Source organism: Rhipicephalus microplus, chromosome 5, assembly GCF_043290135.1.
Source record: "Rhipicephalus microplus isolate Deutch F79 chromosome 5, USDA_Rmic, whole genome shotgun sequence".
NCBI lineage: Eukaryota > Metazoa > Arthropoda > Arachnida > Ixodida > Ixodidae > Rhipicephalus > Rhipicephalus microplus.
The window spans coordinates 30584881-30601776 of NC_134704.1; the positions used below are offsets into that span (position 1 = coordinate 30584881).

The 16896-nt window shown below is 44.3% G+C and overlaps 1 long non-coding RNA gene across 1 annotated transcript; it reads left to right on the top strand.

Annotated features, from left to right (window-relative positions):
- Positions 1-10500: 10500 nt before the first annotated feature.
- On the top strand, positions 10501-15712 carry LOC119174782 (uncharacterized). The gene is made up of 3 exons (XR_005110225.2): positions 10501-10719; positions 12976-13103; positions 14423-15712. It is a non-coding gene; the product is annotated as an uncharacterized LOC119174782 (long non-coding RNA).
- Positions 15713-16896: the final 1184 nt, after the last annotated feature.

Genomic DNA, 16896 nt, shown 5'->3' on the forward strand with positions numbered 1-16896 from the left:
CATGAACCTGTGCCGCAAACTCCGCAAAGTTCTGACGCCATTATCCGGCCTCTCTCTTAGAACGGCTAACGCAGAAAGTGTAACACCTCTCGCAGCCTGCACCACACGAGTCGTCATCGAAGGGATTGTGTATATCGTCGAATTCGTAGTGCTGCCCTCGTGCTCCCATGACATGATACTCGGCTGGGACTTCCTTGCGAATAATAATGCCGTCATTGACTGCTGTCGCGCTGAACTTGAGCTATCTGCACTTCCTGATGTTGACGCTGTCGAAGCCTCCCTGCCGTGTTATAAACTGTTTGTTTCCGACGACACCACCGTACCACCGCGCTCTTCTCTGCTGGTGACTGTGTCGTGTGACGCTATTTCCGACGGTGATGTTTTATTTACGCCCTCTGCCCTGTTCATTCAACGCAAATGTTCTCCACTGCCCATTGCTCTCCCTACTCTCCACCATGGCGTCACGAAGACGCTCGTGTACAATACGCTAGAAGGGCCTTTACCTTTATTCTATGGTGAATGTCTCGGTCACGTGCATTCGATCGACGCCCGTCACATTTTTGACGCTCCATCTAGTTTACTTTCTACGGACCTCAGCGCACTCATTTCTGACTCTGTTGTTGACCAGTCACTCAATCAATCAATCAATCAATCAACTTTTATTTCTCATAGAGAAATATGGGGGTGACGGAAAAAAAAAGCCGCAGTACTGCGGCTTGACAAAGCTCCGGCCCCCTACAAAGTCCAGCAGTAACAATGATCAACCACACAAAAATTGATTTTGCTGGAAAATAAAACATTTGATTTGAATGCACATTGACAGGAAGAGGCAAATGTAGCGATTTCTAGGAGAAACATGGGAGGACTTGGTCTTTATACATCATTATACATAGTAATACACATTCATAAGACTTATGGAAAAAAGGACAAAAAAGAAAAACACGAACAGTTGTAGGTAATGATTACGTGTACAACAGAAGTTGATAAATAATCCAACAAAAAACTGCAAAGGCAATAAATCAGTATTACACTGAGAACATAAAAAAACGTTAAAAAACATGCCGTAGTCATTGGTAAACGACATGAACGTAACAGTCATTTGAACGAAATCTAAAACAGGTAATAGTTACCAACACTGAGCACATTTCTCTAGTATGAGAAATGTTATAGCCTCGGTTTATTATGTGGACCATGATAATAAGTCCTATTGGTGAAAAGAAGATTACAATTTCAACGCACAGTACAAAAAAATTCGTATGCAAAAAAAAAAAACAAAAAAAGTAAACAATTTCCGAAAGAGAATGAGCAAGCCAAACGCACACAGACAAAAAGAGAAAAAAAACGCCATATACAAACAGATGAACCGTGCGTATCATTCTGCGACTGATGAATACGACTAGATGTTAGCGTGAAACGAAGTCTAAACTTCACCCGATAAGAATGAGCGAAAGGTGCGTGCTGAGGCCGACTCAGTGGCTATGCCATGTTTTGCATATTTGTTTAAGATTACGGCTAGTTGATACGATACAGACTGATTGCCATAGTTTGTGCGGCATATTGGCTGGATCCAGTCATCCTGACTTCTTGTGTCGTATGTATAGTGACGTCTTGCTAGGCGAAACGAACTGATGAATTCGGTGTTATTAGTCCTCATGGCGAGACGGTATGTACAGGAAAGACGGAATACGTAGACGAATTTAACTTTGAGTATATTATATGCTTCAAAATAAGGGGCAGTATGAGTAGCATACGGAACGTTGGCTATTGCACGAATTGCGCGCTTTTGGCATATACCGAGTTTTTTCAAGTTGTCAGAGGATGTAGTACCCCATACAAGATGACAATAATTTAATGTCGATAAAAATAATCCATTATATATCAGACGTTTAGCTTTTACTGGTAATATTTGACGGTTTTTATTAATTAATGCAGTGACGGAGTTTAACTTGTTGCAAACATTTTGCACATGCTTATTCCACGACAATGTTTCTGTGAAAGTGACACCCAAAGCTTTGATCTCTCTAACAACACTAATTTCGTCATTATCAAGATACAACTTTTTTGTCAGTTCAATAACTCTGTTTCTAGTGCGGAAAATTATGGCTTGAGTCTTTTTTGTGTTAATTTTCAAGGAATTTCTTTTTGACCACGCTGATACTTCTGCAAGCGCATCATTAGCTAAAGATACCAACCCATCCGGCTTTACTCCGCTGAAAAAAAGGGCTGTATCATCGGCGTAACCTACCCACTTACAATTAGTAAAAGAGGAAAAAATGTCGTTTATGTAGACGATGAATAGGAGCGGGCCGAGTATACTGCCCTGGGGCACCCCGGACTTCAGGCGTTTAGTCTTTGAATCGAAAGTGTCATTTGTGACAAATTGACTTCTATGGCGAAGGTATGAACGCAGAAGGTCATTGGACCTCCCACGCACGCCATAGTGTTCTAGCTTATACAGTAGTAGGTTATGTTGCACACAATCAAAAGCTTTTGAGAAGTCGATGTATACACCTAGTACTATATTTTTATCTTCAAAGGCATCTATTATACATTCTTTTTGAGCAAGTAGTGCTTGTTCTGTGGATTTTCCTTTCAAGAACCCGTACTGGGCCAATGAAATGAAAGAGTGTTTATTCAGGAAGCGAACAAGTCGTGCGTGAATAATCTTTTCCAGGCCTTTTGATAAGATTGGGAGTATAGAAATTGGTCTAAAATTTCCCACATCATTTTCATCGCCCCCCTTGTGTATGGCAATTACCCTTGCTGTTTGCATTTTTTCTGGAAAACAGCTACTTTCAAGCACTAAATTGTACAGTGTTGTCAGAATAGGAGCAATAATGTCGATGATGTGCTTTATAGGGCGGATTTGCATGTCGTTTGCATCCAGTGATCTAGAAGTTTTTAAGCTCCTAAATATACCGACAACTTCACTCTCCGTTGTTGGGAAAAATACCATACTGGAGTAGGGCGAACTGGTACCTTGAATGGGATATGGATTTACGTTGCAAGCGCCTGACTGGCCTACCGCAATGAAATGGTCATTGAGTGCGTTTGACAAATCTGAACCGCACTTCATGAGACCGTTTACACACAGGCTCGAAATCGCACGGTCAGTCTTAGGATGAACTATGGCGTTTAGTCGTTTCCACAACAGCTCAGTGTTTGCCGCGACAGAGAAATGCTTGAAAAAATATTCTTCCTTTGCTTTCTTTAGCGTAGCATTCAAACGATTTCGGAAAGATTTAAATTTTTTCCATGTTTCAGGGTTTCTGGTCCTGATGAAATCCCAATAAAGGTTATTTTTTACCTTGATTTGGCTGCGAAGGTAATTGGTTAGCCATGGTTTTCGCGATTTATTACTTCTATGCCTGACAACGTATGGGAAGTGCTTATTGTACAGTGTCCTCAGTTCAGCAATAAAGGTCTCGTACATGGAATTTGAGTCATGTTTTCTAAAAACTTGACGCCAGTCGTGGGCTTCAACCTCGTTACGGAAAGCGTCCAGAGATGCACTGTTTATATCTTGGAAACGCTGAGGCGGATCGATAATCCGCTTAGTTGGCACTTCATTTTCGATGAAAGTAAAGATGGGAAGATGGTCACTCATATCGCTTGCAATCGAACCGCTACAAAGGTTTTTTCTGTCGGTGTTAGTGATGAATAGATCGATAAGGGTATTTGACGAATGAGTAATGCGGGTAGAATTTACAATAGTGTTTACAAACCCGTTTGACTGCAGTAAAGCTGACAGTTCGATCTGATCTCTTGAGGTTTTTAGCATGTCTATATTGAAATCACCGGCAAGAAAAAGAGAATATTTGTTGGAACGAATGAAGTCAAAATATTCTTCAAGAAAACAGAAAAAGGTGTGTATATTGGCGTCAGGTGGGCGGTAGACGACACAAAAGATATTGGATCGACTACGCACACTTAGAACTTCGAAGTTAGCATTTGAAACGGAGAATTCGTCAATGATGCTCACGTTTAGCTCAGCCTTAGCCAACAACAGCACGCCCCCTCCTTTACGTTGAGAGCGGTTTAAAGCAAAGCCTTGGTAGCCTGGTTGGGCGAACGGCACGGAATACTTTGTGTACCACGTTTCAGATACCATGATGATATCAAACGGTACGCCCGTGCTAGCAAGAAATAGTTCGAATTCGTCATGTTTGGATTCCAGCGATCGCGCATTCACATGCAGAAAAGACAAGTGATCATATCCAGGTAGGTGTTTAAGTGAAGAAGGTTTTACAGCCATGACGGCAGTAATCTACAAGAAAAAAAGAAAAAAAGGGCCACGTAGGCAACAGTCTCATAATTGTGACGCGTCGGCTGACTGCGTCATCTTCTCCAAGTCGCTTGCGGAATTTAAGCGCAGAACGGCAGAGTTTTCGTCTCGACGAGCAAAAATTCGTCCATCCTTTGTCCAGACATATCGCCAGCCTGCCACCCTCTTCCTAGCTACAGCAGCACCGAGAAGTTGCTTATTCTGACGTGTCAGGTGCTCATTAACAAACACAGGTTTTGTAGAACTACAACCAAGCAATGTGCCCGTTTGGCGAGTCTTCCTGGCCTTCGCCAGAAAAGAATTTCGCTTCTCACGACGGACAAAGCGCACAATTATGTTTGGTTCGCTGTGCTTAGTCGTGAAGACGCGGTGACAGATGTCAATATCCTTGACGCTTTCCACCGCTCCATCGATGTCGCAACGTCTTCGTCAGAACGAAGCCAGTTAGTGAACCTGCTGCAAAAGTTTCGTACTTCTTTTGACAGCCACGCTTCTGGCCTCAGTCGCACATCGAACATATCTCACAAGATTGACACAGGAAGCCATACGCCTCTACGGCAGCGCCCCTACCGAGTCTCAGCGTCGGAGCGCCGTGTTATTGACGACCAGGTTGCTGACATGCTCCAGCGGGGTATTGTACAGCCTTCTAACAGTCCCTGGGCGTCACCGGTCGTTCTTGTTAAGAAAAAGGACGGCTCCATTCGGTTCTGTGTGGACTATCGACGTTTAAATAAGATCACCCGCAAGGACGTTTACCCGTTACCTCGAATAGACGACGCCCTTGACTGTTTGCAGGGAGCAGAATACTTCTCTTCGCTGGATTTACGGTCTGGATACTGGCAAGTTCCTATGGAAGCATCTGACCGACCGAAAACAGCATTTGTCACACCTGATGGGTTATACGAGTTTACCGTTATGCCTTTCGGCCTTTGTAACGCTCCAGCCACTTTTGAAAGAATGATGGACGCTATTTTACGAGGCCTCAAGTGGAACACATGTTTATGCTACCTCGATGACGTAGTTGTCTTTTCCACCGATTTCGACACCCATTTAAATCGTCTCGAGCACGTCCTCACACGTCTCACCGACGCCGGCCTTCAACTCAACCTCAAGAAGTGTCGTTTTGGTGCTCGGCAGCTCACCATTCTTGGCCACGTCGTATCGCGGGACGGCATACTTCCCGACCCCGCCAAGCTTCGAGCAGTCGCCGATTTTCCGAAGCCAAAGAACTTGAAGGAACTTAGAAGTTTTGTCGGCTTGTCGTCATACTTCCGACGTTTTATTAGAAATTTTGCTTCCATATGTGCGCCCCTTACGGACCTTCTTAGCGGCGACAAGGACCTTTCCACCTGGTCACCAGCATGCGACGATGCATTCACCAAATTACGCCACCTGCTGACTTCACCACCCATCCTCCGCCACTACGATCCTGCCGCTCCCATGGAGGTTCATACTGATGCCAGCGGTGTTGGACTTGGCGCTGTGCTCGCGCAACGAAAAGCAGGGTTTGATGAATATGTCGTCGCCTACGCAAGCCGTACTTTGACGAAAGCCGAGGCTAACTACTCCGTGACCGAGAAAGAGTGTTTAGCTATTATTTGGGCCCTTGGAAAATTTCGCCCCTACCTGTATGGTCACGCATTCGACGTCGTCACTGACCACCACGCCCTTTGTTGGCTATCCACACTTAAAGACCCTTCCGGACGACTTGCTCGCTGGGCGCTCAAACTTCAGGAATACGACATCCGCGTTATTTACAGATCTGGTCGTAAGCACACGGACGCCGACGCCCTTTCTCGCTCACCCATATCGGATGAAGGTGTTTGCCTCTCTTCCCTCGAGCCTGCACTTGCGTCATCCGCCTTGCGCAACATGACGGTGGAACAACGAAAGGATCCCTGGATCAGTGGCCTCATAAGCATTCTTTCTGATCCTCTCACTCCTTCGCCGTCTCGCGCTCTCCGCCGCCAGGCTAGCAACTTTTGCCTAAGGGATGATCTTCTTTATCGACGCAACTACCTTTCTGACGGTCGCAAGTGTCTCCTTGTGATACCCCGCCATCTTCGAGCTGCCATCTGCGAAGCTTTTCACGCGGACCCACAGTGCGCCCACGCAGGCCTCTTCAAGACATACGCTAGGCTTCGACTCAGATATTATTGGCGTGGCATGTATAACTACGTGCGAAAGTTCATTCGCTCGTGTGCTCAGTGCCAACGACAAAAGTTACCTCCCGGGCAAGTCTACCCGTCACAACCTCTTCCTTGTCCTAGTCGACCTTTTGATCGCGTCGGCATTGACATTTACGGACCACTACCATCAACTCTAGCTGGTAATCGCTGGATTATTGTTGCGATAGACCATCTGACACGCTATGCCGAAACAGCGGCGCTGCCGACTGCCACAGCCCGTGACGTTGGAACGTTTCTGTTGCAACGTTTCATTCTGCGTCATGGTGCCCCTCGCGAGCTCTTAAGTGACAGAGGCCGTGCCTTCCTTTCTGACGTCTTGAAGGCATTACTCAACGAATGCCGAATCGTGCACCGCACAAGTACAGCGTACCACCCTCAAACAAATGGCATGACGGAGCGCTTCAACCGTCTCTTGGCAGTATGCTGTCGATGTACGTCGCCTCTGATCATTCGAATTGGGACCAAGTTCTCCCGTTCGTCACCTACGCGTATAATACTGCCGTACAAGCTACTACTGGGTTTTCGCCATACTTTCTTTTGTACGGACGAGAACCTTCAAATACAGTAGACACTATTCTTCCATATAAACCTTATGAGTCCGAAAGTACAACTCTGTCCGAAGCTGCCCGACATGCTGAAGAATGCCGCCAGCTTGCCCGCTCTTTTTCTACCGAGGACCAGTGGCAGCAGCAATCCCGCCAGACTGGGGACCGTTCGGCTCCAAACTTTCCACCTGGTTCATTAGTATGGCTTCGGGCACCTGCTACCGCGCCTGGCCGCTCCGCAAAACTTCTTCCCAAATACATCGGGCCATACCGCGTTGTAGAGCAAACGTCACTCGTCAACTATATCGTGGAGCCCATCATCCCATCCACAGACCTACGCTACCGCGGCCGCGACACTGTCCACGTCTCTCGTCTCAAGCCATATTACGACCCATTAGTCGTTTCTTCTCCCTAATCCGCCAGGATGGCGTCTTTTTGTGCGGAGGGCGATTGTAGTGAAGAAGAGGAGCTTCAGCGGCATTTCTCGGCGCATCAGGGGCATCGCCATCAGCATAAGCTCGTGCTTGCTGCACTTGGCCGGACGCTGCTGACTGCTTTGCTTTCTGCGTTCTGCGCTGCAAATAAACCCCGTTACAATATATATATATATATATATATATATATATATATATATATATATATATATATGTGTGTGTGTGTGTGTGTGTGTGTGTGTGATCTAACAGACAGTAATGCCAAGGAATGTACAGGGGAAGTTATTAGAACCAATGGAATGTAAATAAGAAGAAAGAAAAGTGGATGGAAAAATAACCAGTCGGCTGGTTATTTTTTCATCCACTTTTCTTTCTTCTTATTTACATTCCATTGGTTCTAATAACTTCCCCTGTACATTCCTTGGCATTACTGTCTGTTAGATCTCATTAATATTGTGTTAAAACACGGAAAAACGAGCCCTTAGGTATACACTTCTTTCCCTTATTTCGTTTAACGAGGGTCTCGTACTGGCAGACTTGGTGTCATTAGGTTGTATACGAGGGACTATTAATCAGCTGCCCGCTCGTAATAAGTTCACGTGCTACGTGACGCCAAACATGCGCATAAAAGAGTGGTTCACACTCGTCGCTCTGCTTATAGATGGCGTGTGGCAGCTTGGGCTAGTTGGTATGGCATGACGATAGTTATAGCGCGAGAACAAAATGACGACACAGAGACAAGAAGGACACGAAAGACACGAGCGCTATGTACACACGCTCGTGTCTTTCGTGTCCTTCTTGTCTCTGTGTCGTCGTTTTGTTCTCGCGCTATAACTATCGTTATAGATGGCGCTGACTGTCACTCCTACTTCTAAATTCACATATAAACCCAAAAAAGTGGATGGAGGGAAGGCCGCTGTGGTAGCTCAGTGGTTAGAGCATCGAACGCGTTATTCGAAGGTCGTAGGTTCGTTTCCTGCTCACGGCTGGTTATTTTTTCATCCACTTTTCTTTCTTCTTATTTACATTCCATTGGTTCTAATAACTTCCCCTGTACATTCCTTGGCATTACTGTCTGTTAGATCTGATTAATATTGTGTCAAAACACGGAAAGACGAGCCCTTAGGTATACACTTCTTTCCCTTATATATATATATATATATATATATATATGTGTGTGTGTGTGTGTGTGTGTGTGTGTGTGTGTGTGTGTGTGTGTGTTTACTGTGTACATATACAAGTTATATTTCTTAAAACAAAATGCGCCAACGCCTGCCTACACTTTTGACACTTAATAAACGCCAATATAATATTATGAAAGCCGTACAATTTAAGCTGTCGACACAAAATGAGAACTGATTACAGTGAATTTAAGCATAGTAACAGACGGGCTATGTATATTATACAACTGGCACTCTTTAATATGTTTACGATAACCCCTTTCGCACAGAGTTCTCGACTAGGAGGTACAGGCGTTCTTTCAGCTCGGCCTCCTTGAGCTTGCATAAAAGAAGCAAAGTGAGCGCGAAAGCACGCGGTTAAAACAAGAAAGCCTTTCAGAAAGCAATAATTATTATCTTCCGCCAAACTGGGATGATAAAACTAAGTCGTCACCGATATAAACGTGGTGACAACATTACTTATAATCGGGTTTCTCATGAAACAATCGAGGTCGTGTGGACTTATGTGAGGAAGAGTGTTCTCGATATAGAAACTGCCAACAAAACGAACGTATGATTTATTCGCGGTTTTGATACTTCCCTCTTGGTAGATCGCCAGTGACCACTTATGATGTAGCGCTGCTTGAGTGAAAAGCTAGGCGGATCCGTGCAAATTCTGATTGTACTACATGTTTCCCTTTTTTTTTTTTTGTCGTCAGGCTCTTAAAACAGTGAACGTCCCGACGAAATTTATGCGTGTCTGCATATCTACTCGTGCACTATTGCGCTTAGCAGGTGTGCATACACTGATAAAGACTCTGAAACGCATTAAACGCGCTAAAATCAAGCAAATACACGCTTTCGCGGGCCACTCGCGCGGGCTCCCAATGCAGACGCTTCTGAGATCTTCAGTACCATGCAACTCCAGCGCCGCCGCTACTGTCACCCGCCGGAGAATCAGCCGAGACACGGCGCGGCCGCCTCGTTCACCTCACTGTCCCCTTCTAGTACACTGTAACGCAGTCACTCTAACTATAGTGTACTAGAATATGTATTCTAGTACACTATTTTATTACACTATACTCTAGTATTCTAGTACACATATTCTAGTACACTATACTATAACAGGAACCGCCATGGAAGGCAGCGCACTCAGTGTGTTAGTTTCTGATCTCCGAAACCACGCGTGATACTTTCAATTTAAAAAAAAAACTGGACTCACCATAATTTGTGATGTAGAGCAAGTTTGCCATATAAACAATCACCCTAAAATTGATAATAAACTGAATTCAATTACTTTTGTTAATTATTTCCGAGTTATCTAAATAGTGGCAAAATCTTGCCCTCTCCACCTAGCAATTCGCTGCGAAGACGACAAGTCATGAACTTCAGCTAATTAAGCAAAGAAGATGCAGTAAAATAGCTTTATGAACATGTAGTTTCGGAAACTCTGCGGCTTGAGTGATGTGCACCACCAACGCCTCCTAGATTTCCCGTGCCTGCCGGATTACCAGCGGTCACTTGAAAAGCGGCGGTCGTTCGAACTACGGTGGTGGCGCCACTCAAGTAGGAATGTCTTCAAATAGGCTTTTGCGTTTTTGGAGCTTATATGCGACAAAAATAACGTAAACAAAGCTTTAGAAAGACGTACACGTATTTATAATAAACCCTACGTAAGTGACGCCGTCCTTCATCAAGCAACTTTTTAAATACAAGGCATCCTCTGAAATTAGTAGCAAACGCCAAAACTGCCAATCTCAAAGGCCGAGTACAAAGACATTTATCCCTATGTAGGCAGCGTCGTCATAGATGACCGGCGTTTCGCGCTCATTCGGCAGGCACGGGAAATCTAGGAGGCGTTGGCACCACACAACGCTACAAAAAAAATAAATTGTAAAAAAAAATCCGTAAACAGTTCGCCAGCTAAAGTTGTCCAATCCAAAGCCTCTGGTAGGTGTTCTGTGGCAAGGCGAACTCGGCGATCGCAGTCCGCTTCTGTCAGAGGAGGCGTTGGTTCTGTAAATGGTAGTATATAGGTGTTCTGTGGGTGTGTAAAGTGGTACAGGTGTGCCCCGAGTCCGCTCTCTGGTGCGCTCTCAGTTTCTGGTAAGTTCCTCAGATTAACAGCGTGTTTGCCAGTTCAGTGCTTCGATCGACACCGACAGAAGCTGTCATGCCGGAAGCGAAGCGAAAGCACTTAGCAAGATTTGCCTTGTGGAACGACAAACGTTCGAACTAAACTCAATGGCGCAACGTATTTGATAAAGTGGGATTGAAAGCCACACATCGCGCGCACATCGCAGGGCGCGTGATTAGGCCGAGCAAATCCGCTCGATAGCACGCCGCGGGTACCGATACTGAACTTTCCACTGTTTGCGATAACACGGGGCGATGGTTATCCTCGAAATAACCGATAACAACGGTAGCTCTTGTTCAATCAGCTCATAATCGTAAGAATCACGCTAACGGTGCACACAAAGGAGTGCGTTCGGCAAGGCTGACGCGCTGCTTGCTATGTGATCAACCGGTCAGCAGTACCGTGCAATGCAGGGAAAGTGTTTTTTTCCCTTCATAATGTGAACCGAATCCTCGTTTCCTTAAGGCATGCGGGGTCGAGAAACTTCGGTTATGTGTCATTGCATCATACAATAAGAATGCCGGGTGCACAGCCACGGGAATCGGAAATGGCCCAGTTTTAAAACTTCCTCACGGTGACCGAGTCTGAATCCCTGAAAGAGTTATGACGATTTTCTACAAACACGTTGGGCAGGTAGACGAAGTCCCACGGGTCATTTTCAGACCGATCTGAGCCCTCTGCGTAATCTTTGTAATCTATTACAACGCTTTAGAGCTACGAATTGTTGCAGATAGCTGCTACTTTTACCTTTGACCCTGACACACAGTCAAAGGTAAAGTACTTTGAAGTAAACTCCTTTTGTCACCTAAAGGGACCATTTGCAGAAAGGAGTTTCGCCAATGACACACGGTGCGGACTACTGCTTTATGTGGTTCCCCAAAAGAACGCTGCAGAAAAAATGGCACTGTTTGTGGAATCTCAGTTGGAAATATGAAAAACGAAAAATTGAGCATGTGTACATCACATTCGGAGATAACGGAGTATATAAGCATTCTTTTAATTGCCTCATGGCTTATAATTCACATATACTCGTGATTTTCTTTCTCTTTTTGCATTTTTAGCAGCAACTTTAATTCGTATGGGAAGTATCAACGATCGGTGTTTTCCTGTCCTTATTTTTGCCATGCTTTTTCATGGCTGTGTCAGTGACGGCGTGCCGCGTTTCATCGTGATGCTGTGATAGATCAGCAGAGAGACACATTTACACTAGTATTCGGAAAAGAGCGCAGAGACGCACTTTCACATCAGAAGAGCGAACAAACGCACACACAAAAACAGGGTACAACAAAGGTCAGAGAAAGCCCAGAGCACACCCGCACACACGCTTAGCAGAAAGTGTTTTTGTGGGACGTGGACCGCTTATGGCAGGGACGTGATTAAGCGTCTCTGACGCGCACTGGCAACACAGCAACTGCCACTGCCAACACTAACAAGGCGGCGCTAGTGACGAGATGCAGTCTTAGTGTGATGATGGGGTGTCACATTATCTGAAGTAGATAACAAGCAACTCATTACAAAAGGCTTGGTCACTATTATCACCATTTTTATCCACCCCAGCGACAGCAAAGTGTGCAGCTATGCAGGGGTGCATATTGCCCTAGAGATGCGTAGTGGGTGCTTCGCTACTTCATAAAATAATTGACCACAAGGTGGGTACATTGAAACTGTACTTTCTATAGGCGCCCCACAAGAATTAACAATGGGCTTTGTGAAGGCCATCTAGCTTATGCTGCGACTGTGCTGCACGTTCCGCAATGGCGTGTCAATCCTTTTTTTTTTCCAATCAGGAAAGTGTTTCATGCTGGGGACCACCAAGAATTAGCACACATAATTTTCATCATGGAAGTGATGTTATGAAAGACACTTATGTTCCTCAGAAAAAGATTTAGAAAAACACTTCCATAGAGTAACCCAACTGAAGCACTAATCTTCCGATACCACAAGGTTTTACACAAAAGCCGGACATGCTGACTACTCCATCATTAGAACAAATGTATTCCCTGGTGCGAATGTGTTATGTAAGCATCCCCGTTTGCTAAGAATTGTGCAACAATCTAGGCAAGAAGGAAATTGTTGCGGAAATGAAAAAAATCTGGAGTCCACTGCAAACGTTCATAGAGTTCAATGCATTTGCCACCTCTCAACAGCAAAGGAATTTTAATGATGGTATCTGTGGTGTTACATCTCGGAATTACAAGATGGTTATGAGAGATGCCATATTGCAGGGCTCCAGAAACTTTGACCATCTGGTGTTCCTAATCATGCGCTGATACCGCACAGTACACGGGCCTCTACCAGTTCGCCTCCATCGAAATACGACCATCACGGCCGGGATTGTACTCGCGACCTTCAGGTCAGCAGTCGAGCGCTATAACCATTGTTTCACTGAGATGTAAGCACTCCTGCAATAATGAAAGTTTTAGGTACTGTTCTGTGCTAATTTAGCTAGGTGCGAACCAGAAGTTAGAAAACTGTGGCACCGGTCATTCGACAAACTTTTCATATACGCTTCTGCCAATAAGCATTGTTGGAACTATTGCCATTTACATTTAACTGAAAGATGGCAACGATAGCAAAACTTCCTTTTTTTCGCTTGGACACTTTTTGTTACCGCTTCGGTTGAAAACTATGTTGGCACATGACCTTCAAGTTGTAATCGTGCACGAAGAGTTCAGCGACGACACTATTACTGAAAGTGTGCACAAACAATATGAGACACTACCAGATTGAGGAGGCAATAAATACTCAAGAAAGGCAAATGACTTTGTGCTATGTTCGTGACGATTTTGACATCATTTACACTTTAATTAGGGCCCACAACAATGACAAAGCTATTCAAAGCTTATTTAGCTGCAAGGCTCTAGTCGTATCATGCTCTTACAAAAAAAAGAAATAGAACAAGACAAGCGACTTCTTAAATTGAACTTTGATTTTGCAAAGCAATTGGTCTGAATTTCTCTATTTTCACGACAACAAATTTATGATAATGAACAAAATGTGCTTCCCCGGTGATGGTGTTATTGAGAGGTGCAGCTATACTAATCTGATGTGCCGCAGAAGCATCTTGGCACGGATCAGTCCAACCATGACCAGGTTAAACTGGAAACAAGCATGCAAGCAAAAGTGCCAGCACTTTCGTGTGCTACAAACTGTGTCCCTTGTGTTAACGAATCCAGGCTTATCACAACATACTGGATTGCCTGCCAAAAATGCAACATGCATGACTGAGATGTAGTGGCATGTGTAACACGAGTGCATTCAAATTGATGGTTGTCACACCAGCTCTGATGCTCTGTAATATACGCTGTGCAAATCGTATTCGTTAACATGCAAAATGGCTGCAAGTATATGTATGCAGATGTGTTTTACTTTCGTGTTGTAGACAATTAAAATACTATATGGAAGAAACAACTGTAATTTTTTTTTCAAACTTCGGTGACAATTTTTTTATCGCAGAGAGACATGTTTCTAATGAGTCTTCCCTAAAAATACCTGGGCATAGTAGTGTGTACTTGCACATTATAAAGTGTGAAAGCTTTCACAAAGACTTTTGATACTGCAACAGCAGTACTTGTGGTTCTGACAATAAGCATCTATTCAGCCACTTGCTTCATTTTTTCATTGCAGCTTCACTGCTTGAATGAAACTAACATGTGCGTAAATGTTGTGCAGATTTGCTTAGTGCCACACTGCAGCCACTGCTGGCCTGCTACTGTCTCAACAGAGATGCCGTGGGATGCCAACAGAAGCCACCATGACGTGAAGCCCGACGCCATTCCAATACCTCACGGGGAACGTCACAATATCATCGAAACAAAACGCACTTCTGGGGCAGCTGCTGATCACAAACGGGGCAGCTCAGAAAAGAACAAACATGACCCTGGACCCACACCTCCAACTAACGATATGAGCGCCATGAAGGAGCCCCAGCAAGGGCACTCGGGCCAAAACAGGCCTGCATTGCCACACTCGGACTCCCAGAACTCAACAGACGAAGAGAATACGACGAAATGGAGAAAGCATCTATGCGCAAATAAGAAATGTAATATCCTTTAATTCAATGATGTTTCTGTGGCCCGGTGGCAGAAACGGGTGATTGATGTGTAACAGCACTTCCGTGTGACTTGAAATATGCTGGCGTTTTTCACACGTTGCGATGCTACAGCCATACCTGTAGATGCAGCCAATGACCGAGCTGGCCCAAGGCCATTTTGCAAGCTCACAATACCGTGAACAAAAGACACATAGAGACCCTCGCCATGTGATTGCTGCGCTTTACCTCGACAGGCAGTGGTGGTCACTGTGGCTCTTTTGACCTGCATTTTAGAGCAGTGACCATGTGAGGCCCCCCTCACTATCTCCCATTCACCCATCAACAAGGCTACTCAAAAAACTGCTGGCACTTTGTCAAATTCCAGTGCGCGATTTTATTAAAGGGATACATCGACATGGCTCCACAAATGTGACAACAGCATGCGATATGGATCACGCCTGAATAGTTGTGCGCTAACTCCAGGGAAGAACCCAGTGCTGTGAAGGATAATGTAGTTTACTCGAACTACATCAACGTGAAAACCTGTTGACGAAGTGTGCATACATCAAAAGGAGAAATTGTGCAATGCATCGTGTTTTATGCTTTAAGCACATGTTTGAAATGTGGATGTGAGCTTTAATGCATTATGAAAGGGTCTAGCGACTTCACCAGTGCCTTGTGGCCGGAAGGTCTTCTTATGTTATGTTAGGTTCTACTGCTGTGTTACTTAGCATTCGTGGAGCAACATTAAATTTGATTGGTTTTTGCAGCTGACAAATTGCACGTGAATGATGCAACGTCAGTTGCATCGCTGCTAGAAAGTAATACAGCTGTTTCTTAACCAATATTATCGTTTTATATATAGTATAAATGTAAAGCAAAATGAAGCAACTTAAAAAGCTCAGGAAAAATAAATGTTTTTGTCAGTACATGGCAAGCAGTGTGTTTCTTCATTATATACAAGCAGTGCTCTATAAATGATGTACTGCAATAATAATTGTTATCTGTTACACAGCATGGGCAAGATAACGGCTGTGTTGACCTGAACAGTTGCATAAGCAATTCAAATCGCAGCAGTGAATAAGCTGCAACATGCAGATATTGAAAAAAAAAAAAAACAAGAAATATCAGCAATTCTGTGTGCACTGGGAATATGAAGATAACCTAAATCAGCCTAGCAATGACAAAGCATACTATCTTGGCTTTGAAGCTTCAGGTCTGTTCTGGCCTTATAACATGCCCCTAGCTATTGATGCTGATATTCTTAGAAATCATACTTTTCACTGGAAGTTACGTGGCTGAAGTTTCACAAGGTGCTATTCCACTATTTTTAGAACACTGTGGAAGCTGTCCAAAATATAAAAACTAAACTATAAACACTTGGTTATTACTATAATGTTTATGCTACTATTCCCAAATGTGCTGCAATCCGTATTGTTCCACCAGACCCCTTCTCATCCTCAGCCATATTGTTGAGGTGTCGTAAAAGGAGAAGTAACAATAACCTTTCATTGCTCTTTAAAAACTGCATGTGATTAGGCTACAGCCTTTTGATAATGTGGGTTGCTTAATGGGGAACATAATAAACACAAACAGAATATCTGTAAAAGAACCCTTCCCGCCTACAAATGTACAACAAAACGCACCAACCGTTAGCTTTGATTCGTCATTTAAAACTGAATGTCATAAGGCTGCAGCACAGTGAAGACCTTTTTGATAATGCACTCATGACAAGTTAATTCAAAGTCACTGGGACTGTGAAGAATCTTCGAATCAGGCGGATTTTCGAATTAACGAAACAGAAAAAGAGCGATGGAAGGAATTTTGAATTGAAAGTAACAAAGGTGGTCGTTTGCTGTGCCGGCTAGTTTGCAGCTCCACGGGCAATGTTATAGCGCAATACCAGGGTCCAGTTTCGCCGCCGACACGTACGGGTGAAAGGCGGGCAGCATGTCACCACCTCCTCGCAGCGTGAGCGCGTCATGATGCAAACGAAAACCACAAAAAGTCAAGTATTTGACGTCAACCTTCTAAATCGGGATCAATGTGGAAATTTTGGGCAAGGATCGAGGTACGCAAATAAAAAAAAATGGCCCCGTATCTGCATGTTACA